At 38.0% G+C, this 22,736-nt stretch overlaps 1 long non-coding RNA gene across 7 annotated transcripts in view; it reads right to left on the reverse strand.

Annotated features, from left to right (window-relative positions):
* LOC103560732 (uncharacterized) overlaps positions 1 to 22,736 on the reverse strand; it is a 160,256-nt gene that overhangs the window by 22,731 nt on the left and 114,789 nt on the right. The gene's annotated exons all lie outside the window — the stretch shown is intronic.

Genomic DNA, 22,736 nt, shown 5'->3' on the forward strand with positions numbered 1-22,736 from the left:
TTCTTTCCCTGCAACTTTCAATTGCTTGTGCAATGTAGCATAAAATGTAGAGGTCTCCCTTTTCTTTTCTCTCCCTTCTTTTAAAGGGGCCATAAAATTAATTACAATAAGCAGGCAACGGGCAGGGGCAGGGGGTTAACTGATGGCTCTAACGAGCAGCCGAGCTTTGGGAAAGCTGGGCTACTCACGCTGTTTGTTGGCTGCGAGGGGGCCTTGGCTTCCAAGAGGAGTGCAGCCTAAAAGGGTCCTTCGTACTGAATCTGTCTTCATGGCAACCAAAGTAGCTTTGCTAAGCTTCAAACAAAAGGAGCCTTCCTTTCCAAAGGTGGGGACATTCTAGAATTGTTTCCTTACCATTAAGCAAGAAAAGACTTTCAATAGGCTGTTCCTTGATATCATCCCCTGACTCTGCCCTTGGTTTTTACAGAATTTGTGAGTGGGAAAGTTAAGGAAGACTTGGCCCCACTCAATATTCTGAAGACTTTTCCCTTCTCAAAGGGTCTTTCATGACCCATCCTGCACCACATTGATTTATTTCAAGTGTGGATCAAAAACGTTTAGACTAGGCTCCTCTTTGGAAACGAAATCGTCCTGATAGTTTATACTATTCGGCTCACTGTATCCCTTTGACACAATGAAAAGAGCTTTTGTCTGCAGCCTGGAGGGCAAGAGGTGGAAGCAACACTTGTAATTTGCTCCGTAAATGTTTTTTGCAGGGTTTCCTATTGCTGGAAGAAGGGAGTGCAAGGCCTGGTGAGGGGAGCTGAGGAGTGTTGCAAAATCTTTACAGGCAAATAAAATTATGTTAAATAGAAAAGTTACCCCCGCAACTGCACATGCTATATTTCAGATGTTCGTAGGTTCCAACTCTGCAAAGCAACATGATCCACATGAGGAGCACATGGGCTTTGGAGCCAGACAGACGACCCAAGGTTTCCACCCTGATTCAGTCATTTACAAGCTCTGTGCAAGTCACTGGCTCTCTCTAAAACTCAGTCTCTTTACCTGTAAAATGGAGACCTGAAAGTCTATTTTGGAGGTATATCATACGGGTTAGAGATAATGTCAGAGTCTAGCATAGGTCTGGCTCTAATAAGCCCTCAAGAAATAGTATCTATAACGCAAAACTGATTTCCTAATAACCAAGAAGGGTCTCTCATCCCTGTTTCATTGTCTGAGGCTGGGCAGTGGGGGAGAAGGTAATCGGTATATTGCACACAGGGCTGGCCTCCAGGCTGTGCCACCCATGCCCTGGCACAAGGCCTCAGGTTTAGAAGGGTCCCACTGTTGCTGTCTTGAAATTCTGAATTTTTGAACAGGCAGTCCTGTGTTTTCCTTTTGCACTGATTCCTGCAAATTATGTGGCCCTTTCTGAGGGCACCTTCCCCTCTGCGAATGCTCTCTGGGCCATTCTTGGTATCCTGAAGAGACTGCTTATATGAGGTCAGGTCTGTGTTGGTGGCACAATGCTTTCACACTTATAAATCTCATTCTTTCTGCCTCTTCCACAAATTAGAACCAGAGGCGTAACCTCTCAGTTCCTGTGGGCCCAGGGCCTGTCTGCCATGAAAAACTATTCAAGAGCACATGCTAGTGGCCAAAGTTCGGAATGGCACCTCTGCAGTCCATCACCGGCCCACTGAGAGAGCTCACGCATCTCCGGTAGATGATGGAGGCCCGAGCCAGGAGATGACGAGGAGCACAGAGCATCCCTTTTTCAATTCAACATTCATGTGGCGGATCATTTTCACCATTAATGGCATAGGAGTCTAGTCAGAGCAAGGTAATTTTTTTCAAAGCAACCAGTTGTGAAATATATTGAGAAAACACTGCCAATTTCCAATCCTAACGACAGAGACACTGAAGGTAAATAAGATGAATATTTATGGGACACCTGATTGCCTAAATGAGTTCCCTAAGGTATGAATAATTGAATGTGCATATGCTAATTAATTGGGAAAGCCAGTAGGTAACTTCTTTTTTATTTACGTTAACCTCATTTTCTTTGATTTCTTAGAACTATTACAGTTCCCAGTTATTTCCCATGGTTCAGTAAAGTTGAGTGTCATTGAGAGAATTTTTAATAGACATCATGATTCTTAATTTCAATAAGCGTATAAGCCAAGGTAGAATACGTAATGGTGAGATTCTTAGAACATAATTACTTGGATTTCCTTAACAAAAACCATCATTCATTGGTGCCCACTGCTGGCTAGTCTTTTACATACATCTCCTCTATTTAATTCTTACACTAACCTTCTGAGGTTAGATATCATACAATTATCTCCATTTTACAGAAGGAGAATCTGAGACTCACAACAGTTGAGTGAGATGCTCATGGTCGTGTGCCTGTAAATATTAGAAAAAAGGTTCATTTTTGACCTGCTGAAAGTCATAAGTCTTTCCACAAAGGGAACCCAGTCTTTTACCTGGAAGAGAATGTTTAGGAAACAGTCTTTTCCGTATCATGTTGCAATCAAGGTCCGCCAGAACTTCAACCTGGTGGCTATCATCATTCTCAAATAGCCACTCAAGTCAAACCCAATTGAAGAGGCTATTTTTTTTAGTCTGTGCTTTTTAAATGGATTTTATTTTTTAGAGCAGTTTTAGGTTTATAGAAAAATTGCACAGAAAGTACAGAGTTCTCATATGCCCCCTCTTTTCCACACTCAGTTTCTCCCATTATTAACATGTTGCATTCCTGTGGGACGTGTGTTATAACTGATGAATAACTATTGATATATTATTATGAAGTAAAGTCCATAGATTAGAGTTCACTCTTCGCCTTGTACATTCTGTGGGTTTTGACAAATGCGTATCATGTAGCTGCAGTTACAGTATCATACAGAATAGTTTCACTGCTCTAAAAATGCCTTGTGCACCACCTATTCCTTTCTCCACCTATCTTCCCTCCCATCCCCCATCTGAAACCCTGGCAACCATTGATCTTTTTACTGTCTCTATAGTTTTGCCTTTTCCAGAATGCCATATACTTGGAATCATACAGTATGCACCGTTTACAAACTGTCTTCTTTCACTTAGCAAAATGCATTTAAGGTTTCTCCATGTTTTTTGTGGCTTGATAGCTCATTTCTTTTTCTCTCTCAATAATATTGCATTGTATAGATTACCACAGATTATTTATCCATTCACCTATCAAAGGACATCTTGGTTGCTTCCAAGTTTTGGCAATTATGAATAAAGCTGCTATAAACATTCATGTGCATATTTTTTTGTGGACATAAGTTTTTACCTCATTTGAGTAAATACAAGGAGGATGATTGCTGGATCATATGATAAGCCTATGTTTAGTTTTGTGAAAAATTGTCGAACTGTCTTCCAAAGTGGCTATACCATTCTGCATTCCCACCAGCAATGAAGGAGAGTTCTTCTTGTTCTACATCCTTCATTAACATTTCATGTTTTCAGTGTTCTGGATTTTAACTATTCTACTAAGTGTGCAGTAGTATCTCATTGTTTTAATAGATCATTTATTCTTGTTCCACTAAGAGTAAGCAGCAATCTCCAAGGTAGGATGTGCACATCCCATCAGGAGGACAAGGTAGTCCATTGGAATATGCAAAGAAAAATTGGCAACCACTATTTTTACTTATTCATTATATAAAACTTTCTATTCTTTGTGTATATTCTTAATGTATAGAATATATTAACACAAACATTGTGGGCATTTTATAAATAAATAATGCTTGTCTTGTCGAGATTTATGTCTCCCCACTTTTTTAGTTGACAGAAGTGTTCCATCAAAAGAGGTCCTCTTTTGATGGAACCCCACTGCCATGGAGAACCCCAGGTCTATGAAGACATCAAAGACAGAGACCTATATTTCTTGCAAAAAAGTGAAGCTTGATTTCCATTCAATATTGAATTTAATGTTTAAAAAGTTGGAATTGCATCCAAGCAGAAGTTTAACTATGCTATTTTGAACTGGATATATCTACTAGTGTGACAAATTTGGTATTTTCCCAAAGTCAGTCTGGCAGTCATCTGAATTCATCTGCAGGAAAAACACATAAGGGTGTGTTTTCAGAATATTATCAGAGTGGTCTAAGCTTTTCAAAGCACTTTCATCTATCCCATGTCACTTCACACCTTAACATGATGACTATTAGTGTCTTAGATTCCATTTCAAAACTAGTTTTTGAGTATGGCTGAGAGGACCCGTGTTGAACTGTCAACCCTTATACGGTTGGTTCTATTGTTATCCTAATTTTATAGATGAGAAAACTGAAGCTTAGAGAATTTAAATGACCTGCCACATGCCCCTTCTCTAATTGGCAGAACCATGATTCACACCCAGGTCCAGATGCCAAAGCCTGAGCTCTTATCCATTAGATTATCCTGCCTAAGAACATCCATGTGCTTTATGAGGAGACCTGTAGGTACACAAGCTAGAGGAATACCTGGCCAGTTTAGCAAAATAAAAGAATACCAAATTGTGGACTGCAGCATCAATGTAGATCTTTGTTTTGAAATGCAAATATATACATTTTTCCAAAGCAATGTGTCTGCAGACACTGGCAAAAATTCTAATTGCTATACATTTCGTGTGTTTGATGAGAAATACTAAATATTTCCTGTACATGCATAGAAGATCTGAACTAAGAAGACTATATTTGTAAAAACATCACTTCTCACATCACGGAGGAAGTGGGAGATCCTGACAAAAAACACCAAGGAACAAGCTGATACAACCGAGAGAGGAAGAAATATAAGTTTGGAAACCATTAATGGGCCTGAAACTTCAAAAGAAGATACTGGAAAACACTATCTTCAGTATGACAATTGGAACTCCAGAATACTTCAAGAACAAGATCAAAAACCTTAGGTAGAACTTTTTCTCCCTTTTTTCCTTATTTATTTCCCTTTTTCTGGTCTTCCCTCTTTCCCTTCTTTCTAAAATAAGAGCGATTACTGAGGACTGCAAAAATAAAATAATCAATTCTAGAACCATTGGTTAGGAATAACAGCTCTGAAGAAATTCAAGGAGGAAGGCATTTTCATAGAGTGCAGCAGAACCTCTTTCCTGGATACGTAGTCAATAACTGGTCTGGTCAGAATTTTAGACTTGGACTTAATTCTAGAAATATCATTAAATTGTGGTCACATAGTGGTCAGCTGTCAGGGTGACCGCTAATAATTTAACATCTTTTAGTATTCTTTCCTTTGTGTAGTCTCCTTAGAGGCCTGCCGGTGTGACCAACAGAATATAGGAGAAGTGATGGTTTGATTCCCTAGACTAAGTCACAACAGACATTGAAGCTTCACTTTTGCTGTCTTGGATCTTTTGCTCTGAGAAAAGCCAATTATGCTGCTATTAGGAGACTCAAGAAGCCTTGTGGAAAGGCCCATATGGAAAGGAACTAAGGCCCTCTGCCAATAACTACTACAACTTGTCAGCCACATGAATAAGCCACCTTTGAAGTAGAGCCTCCAGCTCCAGTCAAACCTTCAGATGACGGCAGCCCCAGCTGACATCTGACTGTAACCTTGTGAAAGATCTCAAGTCAGAACAACCCAATCACACTGCTTCTTAATTTCTAACCCACAGAAACTGTGAGAAAGAATAAATAATAATTGCTGTTTTAAGTCACTAAGGATTAAGGTGATTTGTTATGTAGCATTAGATAGCTAATTCTGTCAGTAAGCCTGGAAGTCGGGTCAGAAACACAAAGGACTGAGGCTAAAGGGATCCAGGTTACTTAACAGAGGGCTGTTTGGTGGGAGACTTAAAATATGTTGAACTCTGACCCTAGAATGAAAATGTGAAGTCAAGCGTATTCTGAAGACTGTAGGTGAAAGCCTTTAGGTTGAAAATTACATGTCAGGAAAAAATTAACACTCAAAAATGAACTAAGGAATAAGTGACTAAGTTAATGTAAAGCAAACTGGAAAATATTTTCTTTTTCAAATGCTCTTTGGAACATGGTAGGTTATCAAATTAGTGAAAAGAAAAGGAAGGGAAGAAAAGTAAGAAATAGAGCACTTCTAAGAGCATTTTAGTTTTAGCAATCGAGCATTTACCCAGGTCTTTGTTCTTCAGACAATAGTAATAATAATAAAGCCATTCAGTTACTCCAAAGGACAAAAAGAAGAAACGTGGCTAATTGTGGATGTCAGAATGAAACAGGTTCATTTCTTGGGTGTGGGATTCATATTTTGGTGTTATTGTTTTCCTCCATGGGAGACAGAGAGATCCCAGAGATGGTTTACCAGCATGAAGGTACCAGGACCTAAAACAAGACTTGACATAAACACTTTTTTCTAGGTGTGACCAGAAGGGATGTTAAGTGAAGCCACCCGTCCGAATAATAACAGCAGCAACAGCAATAATAATATTAGCTAGCATTTATTTAATTTTATATGTGGACAAGCACTGTTCCAATACCTTTACAAGTATAAACTGATGTTATTAATTTAATTAGCTTAATTAATAACCAAACATCTGTCAGTTTGCTATTATAGCTTCCTTCCTTTGAGGTCTGATCACACTTCAGTGTCTAAGAATACCCCTCACATAAGAGAAGGGAGCTTCGCTAATTATCACCACTCCTATGCCTACTGTGTGCCAGGAATTGTGCTTCATGTTTTACACAACAGCATTACCATGTGCAGTTGTGCAGGTTGTGCAGATATACATATGGCCCCAACTGCACATAGTAGTATCTCTCATCCTTCTAAAAACCCATGTCAGAATTACTATCTTCATTTTACAGAATAGTAAACCTTGACTCAGAAAGGTGAAATCACTTTAATATGCCCTCATGGCTTATAAATGGCAGAAATAGAATTTAATACTGAGAAATTTGTATCCCCAAAATGTATGTCCTATCATCTGTAGCATGTAGATTTATCAAGAAAAAGACATAATATGTAGGAGTCTCATTTTAAACAGGAGCTAGTTTCTGAGGTTATCTACATAGATGAAAACTGCTTGTGGTCTAAATTACTCATGAAAATCCATTAGATAGTTGTCTCAGATAAATAATGTGGAAATGCTGTATAATCATTCTCCCTCTCAACCCTCCCCCAAAATCCAGGTGATTTAAAACAACCACCACAATTTTTGTTGGCTTATGATTCTGCAATTTGGTCAGGCTCAGAGGAAGGCTAATATGTGGTGTTGCCTAGGCTCAACTGAGTGGCTCTGTGCTCACACAGTGTACACTAGTATCTTGCATGAGACTGTACTTAGCTGAGCCTTGGTGCTCCTCTGTATGGCCTGTCTCTGCATGTGGCTTATCACAATTCAGTGACTTAACCTAAGATCCTTTATATGATGGCTGAATTAGAGATTGAAAGTGGAAGACAGAAGATCTTCTAAGACCTTGACTTGGTAATCCAAGAGCATCAGTTCAACTGCATTCTATTGGTCCAAGCAATTTACAAGGCTATAAGGAAAAAAACCCAGAAACTGGCTGAGCTAACCTTATAGGAGCTCTGGAAAAGAATGAAACATCTACAGTAACCATGCAAACCTTAGTTTGTGTTTTTACTCAATCTTTCTTCACCTCTTCTGTGCATGGTATGGTCTTGTCAGAAGAAGATAGTAGCATAATTCCTAATTTCCTCCCTTGAACTGGAGTGAGCAGAGAAGGTGATACTCACAATGTTCTACCCTATCTGGGGTTGCCTGAATAGATGGTCTCTGTCTTGCTTAAATCAGGTCTTGGGTGGGGGAAAATGGTGGGCACTGCTTGTGAAAGCTGCAGGGAGACTATAGACCTCCATATTCCCGGGCAAGAGATTATGGATAAGGACATACAGTAGATCATATAAGGCTCCAAGGAGAATCTGGATGAGACTCTTTGGGAAAGTAAGGCATTCAAAAGCAGGAATGTATAAAGGAAACTGAGAAAGCCACATGTAAGCCCAGGCAAAATGCATGCTCAGGAAAGTCCTGAGAAGACCCTAAGACTTCATATCAGGCTCATTCCTAGGCTCAGGGTATGCCTACCTACTCAGTGAATGGCTGCCCAGGCACACAGCCAGTCTGCAAAAACTGAGAGAAGTGGCTTCTTTAAACAAATGCCCAATTTTCAACAAAAGAAAAATCACAAGGCATACAACAAAGTGGTAAATCATCTTCCATTCAAGGAAACAAAATTAATGGGTAAAGCCATCCTTGAAGAAGCACAGATATCAGACTTACTAGATAAATACATTAAAACAACTATCTTAAACATGCTCAAAGAGCTAATGAAAAACACAAAGAATGAAATGAAATCAGTAAAACAAAATAAGACTATCAAAAAAGAGATAGAAATCATTAAAAGGAACCAGATTCTGGAGCCAAAAAAAGCAGTAACTGAGTTTCAATAATCACTAAAGGAGTTCAACAACAGATTGGAGCAGGCAGAAGAAAGAATAAGTGAACATAACACAGGAAAATTGAAATTATCAAGTCTGAGGGGAAGAAAGAAAAAAACATGAAGAAAAATGAACAAACCCAAAGGGACATATGAGACACCATCAAGCAGAAAATAGATGCATTATGAGAGTTGCAAAAGCAGAAGAGAGAGAGAAAGAGGCTGAGAGATTATTTGAAGAAATAATTGCCAAAAAACTTCCTAAATTAGATTAAATACATGAATCTACAAATCCAATAAGCTCAAGAAATCCCAGGTAGGATAAATCCCAAAGAGATCCACACTGAGATGTATTGTAATCAAACTGTTAAAAGACAAAGGCAAAAAAAGAATCTTGAAAGCAGCAAGATGAAAGCAACTTGTCAGATACAAGGGATCCTCAATAATAGTACTAGCTTATATATCAGAGGAGATTTTGCCAGCCGAAAGGTAGTCAGATGATATATTTAAAGTGCTGAGAGAAAAAAAAGGTTAGCCAAAAATTCTATGTCTAGCAAAACTATCCTTCAATAATGAGGGAAAAATCAAGACATTCCCAGATAAATAATAACTGAGAGAGTTCATTAACATTAGGCCTACCCAATAAAAAATCCTAAAAGAAGTCCTTCAGGTTGAAATACAAGGATACAAGGCAGTACCTCAAAGTCACATGAAGATATAAAGATCCCCAGTCAAGGTAAATACATGGGCAAATATAAAAACCAGTATTATTATAATTTTGGTTTGTAACTCCACTTTTTATATGCTTCAAAATTTAAAAGGCAAATGCAAAAATTATAAATTTATGCTACTGGATGTGCAGTGTGTAAAGTTGTAATTTGTGGCATCAATAATATAAGTGGGAGGGAGAGGAGCTCGATAGGAATACAGTTTTTGTACACAATTGATGTTAAATTGATGTCAGTTCAAATTATATTGTTATAACTTTAGGAGGTTATATTTAAATTGCCATAATAACCACCAAAAAAATCTATAGAATATACACAAAGAGAAATAAGAAGAGAATCAAAATGTAACACTAGAAAAATGAACTAAATACAAAAGAAAGTAATAATGAAGGAAATGAGAACAAAAAAAGCCATAAGACATACAGAAAAAAATAGCAAAAGTAAATCCTTCTTTATCAGAAACTACTTTAAATATGAATGAATTAAATTCCCCAATCAAAAAGCATGATTTGGCAACATGGATTATAAAAAATATGATCCAAATATATGCTCTCTACAAAAGACTCACCATAGATCTAAAGACACAAATAAGTTGAAAGCGAAATCATGGAAAATGATGTTCCATGCATACAGTAACCAAAAGAGAACTGGATGACTATACTAATATTAGATAAAATAAACTTTAAGTGAAAAGCTGTTAAATGGACAAAGAAGGATGTTATATATTGATAAAAGAGTCAATACACCAAGAAAATATAATAATTATAAACACATATGTGCCAAACCTCTGAGCTCTAAAATATATGAGGCAAACATTGGCAAAATGGAAGGGAAAAATACACAAGTCTACAATAATAGCTGTATACTACAATACCCCACTTTCAATTGAACAAAACAACCAGACAAAAGATCAATAAAGAAAGAGAGGACGTGAGAACATTATAAGTCAATTGAACCTAACACACATACACAGGACACTCCACCCAACAACTGCAGAATGCACATTTTTCTCAAGTGTACATGGAGCATTCTTCAGGATAGACACTGTTAGGCCACAAAACAAGTCTTACTAAATTTAGAAAGGTTGTGCTTAGACAAAGTATCTTTTCTGATCACAATGGAATGAAACCAGAAATCAATAACAGAAGTTGGACAACTGGAAAATTCAGAAATATGTGGAAACCAAACAACACATTATTAAACATCCTATGGGTCAAAGAACAAATCACAAGGGAAATTAGAAAATACCTTGAGACAAATGAAAAGAGAAACAAAACATACCAAAATTTGTCAGATGCAGCTAAAGCAGTACTAAGAGGGAAATGTGTAGTGGTGAATGCTCCCATTAAAAAAATGAAGAAAGGAGCTGGCCCCATTGCCTAATGGTTAAATTTGGCATGCTCCACTTTGGTGGCCCAAGTTTGATTCCTGGGTGTGGACCTACACCACTTATCAGTGACCATGCTGTGGTGGCAACCCACATACAAAATAGTGGAAGATTGGCACAGGTGTTAGCTCAGGGTGAATCTTCCTCAGCAAAAAAAAGAAGAAAGATCTCAAATCAACAACTTAACTTTACACATTAAGGGACTAGAAAAAGAAGAGCAAACTAAACCCAAAAAAGCTGGCAAAAGGAAGGAAACAATAAAGATCAGAGCAGAGACACTTAAAGCAGAGAATAGAAAAACAATAGAGAAGAAAATCAACAAAATCAACCATTGGTTCTTTGAAAAGATCACTAAAATGACAACCCATTAGCTAGATCAACTAAGAAAAAAGGAAGGAAAGAAGGTTCAAATTACTAAAATCAGAAATAAAAGTGGGAACATTACTATCAATGTTGCAGAAATGAAAAGGATTATAAAGGACACAATCATAATAACGACAAACAATTGTTAGTAAGCAAACTGGATAAGGTAGATGAAATGGACAAATTCCTAAAAATACACAGCCTACCAAGACTGAATCATGAAGAAATAGAAAATCTGACTGACCTATAACTACCAAGGAAATTGAATCAGTAGTCAAAAGTCGAAGAATCAAAATCAATAATCAAACTTCACTGGTAAATTCTACTAAACATTTAAAGAAGAATTAACACCAATCTTTCCCAAACTCTTCCCAAAAGTTGAAGAGAAGAGAATATTTCCAAACTCATTTTATGAGCCAGCACTACTCTGATACCAAAACCAAACAAAGAAGCTACAAGAAAAGAAAACTGCAGACCAATATCCCTTATGAATATTGATAGAAAAATCCTCCACAAAATACTAGCAAACAAAATTTAGCAGAATACTAAATGGCTTATACACCCTGACCAAGTGGGCTTTATTCCTGGATTGTAAGAATGGTTCAACATGCAAAAATCAACCGGTGTATTACACTACAGTTATAGGATGAAGGAGGTTGGGGGAAACATGATCATCTCAATTGATGTAGAAAAGGTATTTAACAAAATTCAACACCTTTTCACAATCAAAACACTCAACAAACTAGGAATAGAAGAAAACGATCTCAACATAATAAAGACTACATATGAAAAAACCCACAGCAAACATTATGCTCAATAGTGCAAGGCTGAAATCTTTTCTTCTAAGATCAGAAACAACATAAGGATGTCCGTCTTCACTACTTTTATTAAACATAGTACTGGAAGTTATAGCCAGAACATTTAGGCCAAAAAAGGAAATGATAGACATCCAGATAGGAAAGAAAGAAGTAAAGTTATCTTTGTTTGCAGATATCATGATCTTATATACAGAAAACTCAAAGATTCTACCCAGAAAAAGTTAGAATTAATAAGTGAATTCATCAAAGTTGCAGGACACAAAGTTATACACAAATCAGTTATCTTTCTATATACTAATAATGAACAAACTGAGAAGAAAATTAGGAAACCAATCCCAAATACAATAGCACAAAAAAAGAATACAATACTTATGAATGAACTTAACTAGGGAAGTAAGACACCTGTACACTGAAAATTATAAAGTGTTTCTGAAAGAAATTAAGAATCTAAATAAATAGAAAGACATCCATGTTCATGGATTGGAAGACTTAAGATTGTTAACATGACAATACAACCAGAGCAATCTACAAATTCAATGTAATCCCTGCCAAAAATTATGATGATGTGTTTTACAGTAATAGAAAAACCCATCCTAAAATCCATACGGAACCCAAAGACATTCACTAGCCAAAATAATCTTCAAAAAGAACAAAGTTGGAGGACTCACGTTTCCTGATTTCAAAACTTAGCACAAAGCTACAATAATCAAAACCATGTAGGGCTGGCATAAAGACAGACATATAAATCGGCAGAATAGGATAGAGAGCCAAGGAATAAATCCTCACATATATAGTCAAATAATTTTGTAATTCATCATTTTTTTAAATTTTTCAAGCTTTATTAAGGTGTAATTGACAAATAAAAGTTTTATATATTTAAGATGCACAATATGATGACTTGATATACATATACACTGTAAAATGATTACCACAATCAAGCTAATTAATGTATCCATCACCTCAAATAGTTACTTTTTTTTGGTGGTGAGAACACAAGATCTTAACAAATTTCAAGTATACAATACCATATTACTAATTATAGTTGCCTTGCTGTATATATTAGATCCTCAGAACTTATTCATATTATAACTGAAATTCTGCACCTTTGACCACATCTCCTCATTTGCCCAACACCCCAGCCCTAAGCAACTACCATTCTACGCTCTGTCTTTGTGAATTTGACTTTTTTAGATTCCACATACAAGTGGGATCTTACATGTTCATCAATGGATGAATTGATAAAAAAAAAAGTGGCACATGTATACAATGTAATATTTTTCGAACATGAAAAAGAAGGAAATTCTGCCATTTGCAACAACATGAATGAACGTGGAGGACATTATACTAGGTGAAATAAGCCAGACATAGATAGTCAAATGATTTTTGGCAAAAGTGACAAGGCCATTCAATAGGGAAAAACAGTCTTTTCAACAAACGGTGTTGCAAAAACTGGATAGCCACGTACAAAAGTATGAAGTTTGATGCTTACCTTACGCCATATACAAAAATTAACTCAAAATGGAACAAAGACATAAATGTAAGAGCTAAACTATAAAATCTCTTAGGAGAAAACATAGAGGAAAAGCTTCATAGCTTTAAATTTAGCAATGATTCTTTGAACATGCCTCCAAAAACACAGGCAATAAAAGGGAAAAAAAATTGGACTCATCATACACTATCAACAGAGTGAAAAGGCAACTCACAGAACTGGAGAAAATATTTATAAATTATATATCTAATAAAAGATTAATATCCAGAATTTATAAAGAACTCCTACAACACAACAAAAACATGCAAACCAATTAAAAATGAACAAATGACTTGGATAGACAGTTCTCCAAAGAAGATATACAAACGACCAATAAGTAAGTGAAAAGATCTTCAATATCACTAGTCATGAGGTAAATGCAAGTCAAAACCACAATGAGATACCACTTCACAGACATTAGAATGGCTACTATCAAGAAAGAGGAGAGAAAGAGAGAAAGAGGAAGGAAGGAAGGAAGATAGGAAGGAAGGAAGAAAGAAGGGAAGAAAGGGAAAAAGGAAGGTAGAAAGAGAAAGAAAGGAGGAAGGAAGGGAGAAAGAGAGAGGGTGGGAAGGAGGGATAGAGGGAGGGATGAAGGAAAGAAGAAAGGAAGGAAAAGTGAGGGATGTAGAGAGAGAGAGAGAAAGGAGAAAAGGAAGGAAGAAGGAAAGAAGGAAGGAAGGAAAAAGAAAAGTGTTGATGAGGAAGTGGAGAAATTGGAACACTTGTGTGTTGCTGGTGGGAATGTAAAATGGTACAGTTACTGCAGAACACAGCATGGCAGTTTCTCAAAAAATTAAACATGGAATTACCATTTGATCAAGCAATTCCACTTCTAGGTATATATCCAAAAGAATTCTAAAGCATAGAGTTGAACAGATATTTCTACACCAATGTTCATAGCAGCATTATTCACAATAGCCAAAAGGTGGAAACAACACAATGTCCATCCATGGATAAAAGTATAAACAAAATGTGGTATATACATTCAATGAAATACTATTCAGCCTCAAAAAGGAATGAAATTCTGTTACACGCTACAATATGGTAAACCTTGAAAACATTATGCCAAGTGAAATAAGCCAGACACAAAAGAACAGGTAGTGTATGATTCCATTTACATGAGGTACTAAAACAAATTCATAGACACAAAAAGTAGAATAGTGGCTAACAGGGGCTGGGGCTGGGGAGAATGGGGAGTTAACTGTTTACTGGGTACAGAGTTTCAGTTTGGGATGATAGAAAGTTCTGGAGACGAACAACAGTGATGGTTGCACAACAATGTGAACGTATTTAATGCCACTGAATTGTACGCTTAAAAATGGCTAAATGGTAAATTTTATGTTATGTATATTTTACTATAATTATATACATGAAGGGCTCATAACAGTAACTAGTCTTTAGTAATTTTGAAGTCCAGCTGGGTCCATGTTGTCAACTCCCCAACTTGAGGCAGGGAATACTCCTCGATTAGGTACCAGTTCTGCCCGTTGGGTTTGATTCTCTAATTCCTCTGGGCTATTGGATGTACCCCTACAAGAAATGGCTCATATTTGCAGTAGAGTAGCTCTTTCAGCCTGCTTGTAGAAAATTGGAAGTCCAGATCTTCTTTCCATTATGAACTTCTCCATCCCCTTTAGCCGAAACTGGTGATATTTTCACTAATACAATCTTCTTAAAAACTCTGTGTGTTTTCTATAAGTTTTACTGGGTTTATTCTATGCCTCAAAGCCACATCCATAATTCATTCTGAGACGGACAGCTATGCTGAGACACAGATTTAAGATATTTAGAAGCTCATTTGTTTAGCTGAAAGCGGTCTACCAAGCACCCCTTTAAATCTTCCTGAGGTCTAAACATAGAGCCTTTCAGCTACACTCTTGATTTAACTTCCACCCTACAGACACTTTACTGGAAGTACTCTAGATTTGTTCTTTTCCATGATGCCATTTTTTATTTTGAAAATATTTTGCCAGCTGGAGAAAATGTCGAGTCCTCTATACTTCTTCTAAATTATGCCTGAAAACTAAAACAGTTCATTTAACTCAATTTTCTCTTGCAACACTTTATTATATGTTTCTAAAAGAAGCTAGTTGGTATTTTCAAAAGGCTGCCTGGAAATATTCTTAGCTAGATCCACAAGTTTATCTGGTAATTCTTCTTTTTCCAGGCTACCCCAGGTGGCAGGCTTGTTCATACTTCTGCCACTACATAGTGTTGTTCCCTTTTTTCCCCAGCCTTCAATAGCAATGCCTACACTGAACGTCCATCGCTTTTTTAGCCTTCATCTAGCCTTTTTGCTGCTTTTCCACCATCTCTTTGCTGCCCTTACAGCCTCCTCTTAATATTCTGTCCCAAAGCCAATACCACGTTTGAGGTTTTTGTGATGGTAACAACCCCTTTTCCGACAAATTTCTGTTTCAGTAATTTATTGTTGCATAAGAAAGCACCCTAATAAAACAATAATGATTTATTACTGCTCTTAATTCTGTGAGTTGGCTGGGCTCAGCTGGGTGGCTCTGCTCCATGTGGTGTTAGTTGAGATCACTCAGGCAGCTGCATTCAGCTTTGGGTGAAGCATCCAATAAGGCCTCTCTCCCATCTGACGTTTGATGCTGGCAATTACCAATGTCCTCATTCTTCCCACATATGGCCTCTCTTCGCCTGTAGTCTAGAATAGCTCCTTTATGGAATGGTGTCTGGGTTCCAAGACAGTGAAAGTTAAAGCTGCTAGGTCTCTTACAGGCTAGTGGAATCAGCACTTCTGTTACATCCTCTCCATCAAAGCTATTCGCAAGGCCAGGCCAACTTCAATGAAAGGGTAAACCACAGTCTATTGAAAACACTCACTTCTGTTACCTCAACCATAGGATGCACCTACCTTTATATACAACTATGACACAACGGTTTTTCTTTAATCACTTAGTGCTTATTTTATAAGCTTATTGAAAGAGATCTTTTAGACGTATTTCCCTAGATTTTTATCAACTATCACTGTTGTGCATATAGAAAAAAAAGTGAAATAGTTAAAGCATTTCCCAAACTCATCATACTCAGAGTCTGACTTGAGAGTCAACATTTGTGTCTGCCCACACAATATTATCGTCATCTATGCCATCGACTGCACTGATGAGGCAGCCTTTCTTAAAGAGTGCCCCACTATTATGTCTGGAATTTTCTTCCAAACTGCTAAGTTGCATTCTTCAAGTTTTGACACTATTTTCTGGTTTGAATAAGAGGCAGCTTGAATCAGTTACATCAGCCCCTTGTTGCTTGAATTTCCTTCTGAGATTTGGCAGTTCCTCTTGTCTTCGGTTCCATTGTTTGGCCTAGGATAGGCAATCCCTTTGCACATATCTCATGCACAGAATTTTCCACAGCTTCATCTGCTTGTAGGTCCCTTCCTTTCTGAGTCCCCATAAAGTACTCAGTCTTCATTTTGCAAGAAGATATGGAATTGTGACCATTTGTCAATGATGAGTATTTGCTTTTTGTCCCACTACTTTGTTTCCATGCCTTCAACCTTCACTATAACTTTTTATATCAATGTCAAATCATAGAGTAATCTTTTAAAATGCATTTAAATAACAAACAATAAATGTAGTGCCAACAATGCACACAACTCAATTGAAGTGATGATAGTGATGAATAGTGATAACCAAGTTTATGCTTGTGCAGTTGAAGGCAACTATGTCTTAAATGCTACCTGGCTGATGGTGTCAAATGCTGTAGATTGTAATGTGCATCTCAATTTCAGAGATGTTTAAATGTAAATATATATATTTACTGAGTTTCTCCTGGATATCCAGTGATGTGCTAGGGGCTGTCTGATAGATATATATATGAAAGTTTAAAACATACTGCTTGTCTCGAAAGATTTAACAAGAAGAGTTGCCCAAATGAAATAGATAACCATGGCAAATGGCATAGAATAAATTTTAAAATAAATAGCAGAATAAGTAAGGGCTGTAGAAATGGCAGGGCATGTTAAAGCTTGAAGGGATGTGACTAGTAGAGGCCATTCATAATGCCTCTACCTTATATTACCTCTTCACATCTTTTCCCCATTTTCTATTTTTTGGTCTTTTTCTTGTTCATGTAGAGAAAGAAATTTTTAATACATTCAAAATGTTGATGCTTTGTGAGTTGTAAGTTTTTGAAATACCTTGTTCTAGTTAGTGGTATATTTTTAAAATTTGTTTAGAAGTCTTTGATCATACAGAAAGAAGCTTGCAACTATAGCATAGTAAAATTTATCCATGTTTTCCTCCATGATATATAATTTTTGTCTTATTTTAGAAATACTTCACTGCTGAATATTCTCCCATATCTTCTAAGTTTTTAATTTTGGCTTTTTGCATTTAGGTTTTTAATATATCTGGAATTTGGTTTTTGGTATGGTGTGAAGTAGGGATTTATTTTTTTCCATATGAATGACCAGTTATCCCAGGATAGTTTATCAAAAGCCCGTCCTTCCTTACACCCCTGATTAGTAGGTGCGTTCAATTTAGAGAACGCAGGTGTGTGCATAAAACTCTGACTTTTGAAAAACAGAATTCTCCCTTGGGAACAGAAAATAATGATCAAATTATATTATATAAGAATTGGATAAGAGCGGCATATATTCTATTCTGGTATTTCTTAACCTTTTGATGTTAGAAATAGGTTCTGATTGAAGCTATGGACCTCTCTCTAAAAGTCAGAAAATGCACAAACACGTTAAAAATGTTGCACGTCATTTCAAGAGTTCACAGACCACTTGAAGCTTATCCATGGACCCCTCCCCTCTCAATTTAGAGTGGGGAAATTGGGGGAATGGTGGCTTATTACCCAAAAACTCACAGGTACTATATATCAGAGCCAGAAGGAGAATCCAGCTCTCCTAGGTCTCTGTACCTTTCCACATGTACAATTACAGTTGATCCATTGAAGTAGAACAGAAAACCACCACAAATTTGTGATCACATGCTCAAAATAATCAAAGAATTGATGCCAAAGCATCCAAAAGAGTAGCATGAGTTTCATTCCTGACTTCAATCTAACAGTTAATTGTAGATGATGGATGGAACTTTATAGTTGTAAAGAACAAACTGAACTTGAGAGAAGGAATTAACTTTAATTTGTTTATTAGGTTCTGCTACCCATTTAGCCAGAAGTCCCCTATTAGCAGGGGCTTTTTTAGATTGACTTATGGCTTTAGTATCCTATAAATAATCATTGGAAGACCTAATTTGTTTGTTAAATGCAAATTACCTAGGTGAGTTTATTAAAGATAAGGTTGGACTGGTATCAAATGTAATTCAGGACCAGCCAAGAAGGATTAGGGCTCCTTGTGATTGATTGAGCCAGGAACTTGAAAGTCAGCAACTAGACAGATTGATGTGTTCAGCAGGACATTTTGAATCAAGAACCATCACACACAATATGGAAAGCTCAGTTAATAAATTAAGCAAGAAAAGAATGATTTGATTTGGGAGGGATAAAATAATAAGAACTTCATCCAAGATATTAGAGAAATTTGAGATCAAAGGTACTTTTGCTTTGAAGGTGGTAAAAAATTAAAAGTTATGGAAATGAACCCAGTTGAGTGATTAACGATTGATGGCTATGACAAATCTACCTGGTGATTTTGGTGATACTGATCTAGGTGTTTCTCTATCTTCATCATGCTGGGGGAAAAGAGTCAAAATATGCAGCTCTTGGCTGAGCCCAAGCTGCCAAATCCACAAAGGTCTAGTTCCCATCCAAGCTTCACTGATGCGAGGCTGTACCCTGAAAAGGCTCTTGGCCTCTATGATCTCTGAAATAGTTCCCAATTATTCCAATGAATCTGGGTCACTGAAAGAATGAAGCTACATCTTCAGGGAAGTGGTTTTGCAGACTTGACAGCCCTGTTTCCCTGTGCCATTCACTAGGTTTGCTCTTGGCCAAGCAGCCTCCGCACCTTCTCTAAGACTGAGGGCCTTAAATGTCTTCCCTTTCATGAGAATAAATTGCATTACATCATTGTTGTGGTTCTTTGTCGCATTTTCGTTTCTTTATTCCCAGCATTCTACCTCTTCAGGAAGTGAATGTCAGTTGACATTTCTTTCCCTCTCACAGTATTCTTTGTCCTCCAGCCCTGCTCCTTTCCCTTTCTCCTGCCTTTTCAGAATTCTCCCTCTACCTGCTCTCACCAACACTCAATAATCCTCTCACTCCACAGTTTCATTGGAAAATTCTGCTCAGGCCTTCTGTGTCTCACTTTGAGGCCTTTGTCAGACATTAGTGGTAATAGCAGTACCTATGGTGGTGGTAGCAGCAGTAGCAATGGCAATACAGTAGTAATAGTATTAATAGTTGGTTTGTTTTTTTTTTTTTGAGGAAGATTAGCCCTGAGCTAACTGCTGCCAATCCTCCTCTCTTTGCTGAGGAAGACTGGTCCTGAGCCAACATCCATGCTCATCTTCCTCTACTTTATACATGGGACACCTACCACAGCATGGTATTTGCCAAGTGGTTCCATGTCTGTACCCAGGATTCGAACCGGCAAACCCTGGGCCGCCGAGAAGCAGAACGTGTGAACTTAACCACTGTGCCACTGGGCCGGCCCCAGCAGTTGTTGTTATTTTCGTAGAGGTGCAGGGGCGGTAACATCAGGCTCTTATAAAAGCTTTCAACACACTTTCCCATTGTTATCCCTTTGATCTTCCCAAAAATTACTCTCACAAATCTTTAGAGGTTTAGCCATCAATTAGCGGACTAACATTTATTGAGAACAAATTAAGTCACTGGGGAGCCCAGAGAAATATGAAGTGAGGCCCTCAACTTGAAAGAGCTCCCAAAGAGCTCATTAAAAAGCCAATGGACTAACAGCCAAAAAAGTGAACAGACTTCACGCTGTAGAATTTCAGAGAAAGTAGAGACAATGCCCGGGAGGTCAGAGGAGGCTTCCAGGAGGTGGTAGGGCTCTGCTCGGCCTTGGGGATGGACTTGGGCATTCCTGATAAGGAAAACACAGTGAGGAAAGACACAGATATGGGGGAAAGGGCCAGAGAAAATGAAGAAAGATAGACCAAAGATCCAGCCTTGTTGATAGTGGAAATTACAAAAGATATGATATGAAAATGAGTTCTAATAAAGTTACAATTACATTTAAATAATATATATATTCTCAACTCATAATTTAGTTGTGCAGCAAGTGCTGTTATTTGGGACTCAATCATTTTCCAACTCAAGGACTCAGATATTTGTTTCTAGACGAATTGTACAACCCACCACATTCCCTTTATATTCTCTTCCTTGGATCCCCGTTAGACCGGTGTTGGAACTACTCAGTATAGCCCACTGTGTCTTTTAACTCCTTTTTATTTTGTATCTCTTTAGCTCTTTGTGCTGTATTTTAAGTGCTCAGATCTGGCTTCAGATTCACTAATTCTTTGTGTGTGTGTGAGATATATGTAGTCTACTGTCTAGTACATCCAATGAGACTTTTTAAATTCCAATTGCTTTTCATTTCTAGAATTTCAGTTTCGTTTTTTGTTCAACCATTCTTGCTCTTTTTTCATAATATCCCCTTACTACCTTATGGATTTAATTCTTTCTTCATCTTTTGACTATTTTAAATATATAAATTTTAAAGTCCTTTTCTTCTTTCTTTATTGCCTATCATTCAAGGCCGTGGTCTTTGTTCCTTCGCTGTATGTACTGCAAGTCATACACCGTATCTCCTCGTGTGCGTGATAATTCTCACCCATCAGGTCATCAGCAGGAATTGTCTTCAGGGGTGGTGGGGTGTTGTGTGTTCCCAGGGTCATGCTGGCAGACCTGTAGGATGGGATGGTCTCAGTGTTGGTTAGCCCAGAACTCTAGAGGTTTACCACTACTAGGCCAGTTTTCATGTTCATTTCTTAGTTCAGGGGATTTAAAAATATGCAATTAGGCTAAGAATTAGGCCCCCACACTTCTCAATTATTAATATATACTTGAGATGACACTTTTCTGATGTTTTCCAATTTCCCTACTCACACTGCAATCTTAATTCAATCCCTGAATGATTCATTTTTTCAGTCACCATATTGGTGTGCCTTAAAAACAACAAGCATTCATTGTCTCTCATGAATCTGTGGCTTGACTGGGCTTAGCTGGGTGGTTCTTCTGTTCCATGTGATGTCAGCTGGGGCTGCAGTTATCTGAAGACTGGATGGGTTGGTACCTCTGAGAGGACTCACTCACATATCTGATGCTTTTGTGGTGCCAACTGGAAGACTAGGCTCAGCTGCATGGTTCTTTGGTTCAATGTGGCATTAGCAAAGGCTGCTGTTATCTGGAGTCTTGACTGTGTTGGAACATGCTAGAAGGCTCACTTACTTGGCTGGACATCAATGCTGGCTGTCAGCAGAGAGAAGCACTGGGCTGTTGATCAGAGTGTCTCAGTTTTCCCCCATGTGGTCTCGCCATGTAGTGTGGGCTTCTCACAGCATCGCGGGGTTCCAGGAGGGGATGTTCTAAGCAGCACAGGTCGAAGCTGCATATCTCTCCAAGCCCAGCCCTAGAAGATACACTATTGCTGCATTCCATTGATCAAAACAGTCCATAGGGCTAGATTCAAAGATAAGGGAAATAGATTCTACCTCTCTAGGACAAGCATGGAAAAAAATCTGTGGTCACCTTTAAGCTACTGCAGTTGTAGAAGAACAGTCTCCCAAAATACCTTCTTAAAGATGTTTATTTTTCATTCTTATAATGATAGGTCCAAGGATAGGCTATCCAGGACTTGGTGGCAGCTTTATAATGTCACCAACAACCCAGACTCCTGAGTACAGAGTAGCTGCAAAAACTTTATCCTTTACAACCAAGTTGCAAGCAGAAATAAAGGGATAGAGCAGACTAGGTAGACAAAGTGGATCTAACAGCTAAGTCAGCCCCTTTAAAGAGCTTTCTTGAATCCTCCCATGATGGCTGCTTACACCTCACCGACTTCCCCATCTGCACTGGAAGCTATAGTTGTGTTTGTTTTCTGTTAGTGCCATCAAGGTGATTCCAACTCCTAGAGACCATGCTACAGCAGAGCAGAACCCTGCCTGGTCTTTCTGGGCCACCCTCTCACCTTCCAGTGCTATATCAGGCAATGCTCTGCTGCTATTCACAGGGTTTTCATGGTCAATGTTTTTGGAAGTGGGTGGCCAGGTCCTTCTTCCTAGTCTTTCTAGTCTGGAGGCTCCGCTGAAACCTGTCCACCATGGGCGACCCCTGCTGGTATTTCAAATACCAGGTGGCATAGCTTTCAGCATCACAGCAACAAACAGCCACCACAGTATGACAACTGACAGACTTTAGATGGGTGGTGTGGTTCCCTGATGGGGAAACAAACCCATGCTGTGGTGGTGAGAACAGAATCTTAATGTTGAGACCACCAGGAAGCTAGAACAGCAACATCAGAAAGAAAGCATACCCTCACGTCAGAGATATTTTTAAATGTTTCCTTGTTTCACAGGAGATAGAGATGAGCTAAATGAAATAAGGCCATGGATCCCAAACAAATCTAACTCAGACGCCTTACTTTCCATTGCTTGCTCACATTTGGCAGGATTCTGACTGTGGCAT

This window comes from Equus przewalskii, chromosome 17 (assembly GCF_037783145.1).
Source record: "Equus przewalskii isolate Varuska chromosome 17, EquPr2, whole genome shotgun sequence".
NCBI lineage: Eukaryota > Metazoa > Chordata > Mammalia > Perissodactyla > Equidae > Equus > Equus przewalskii.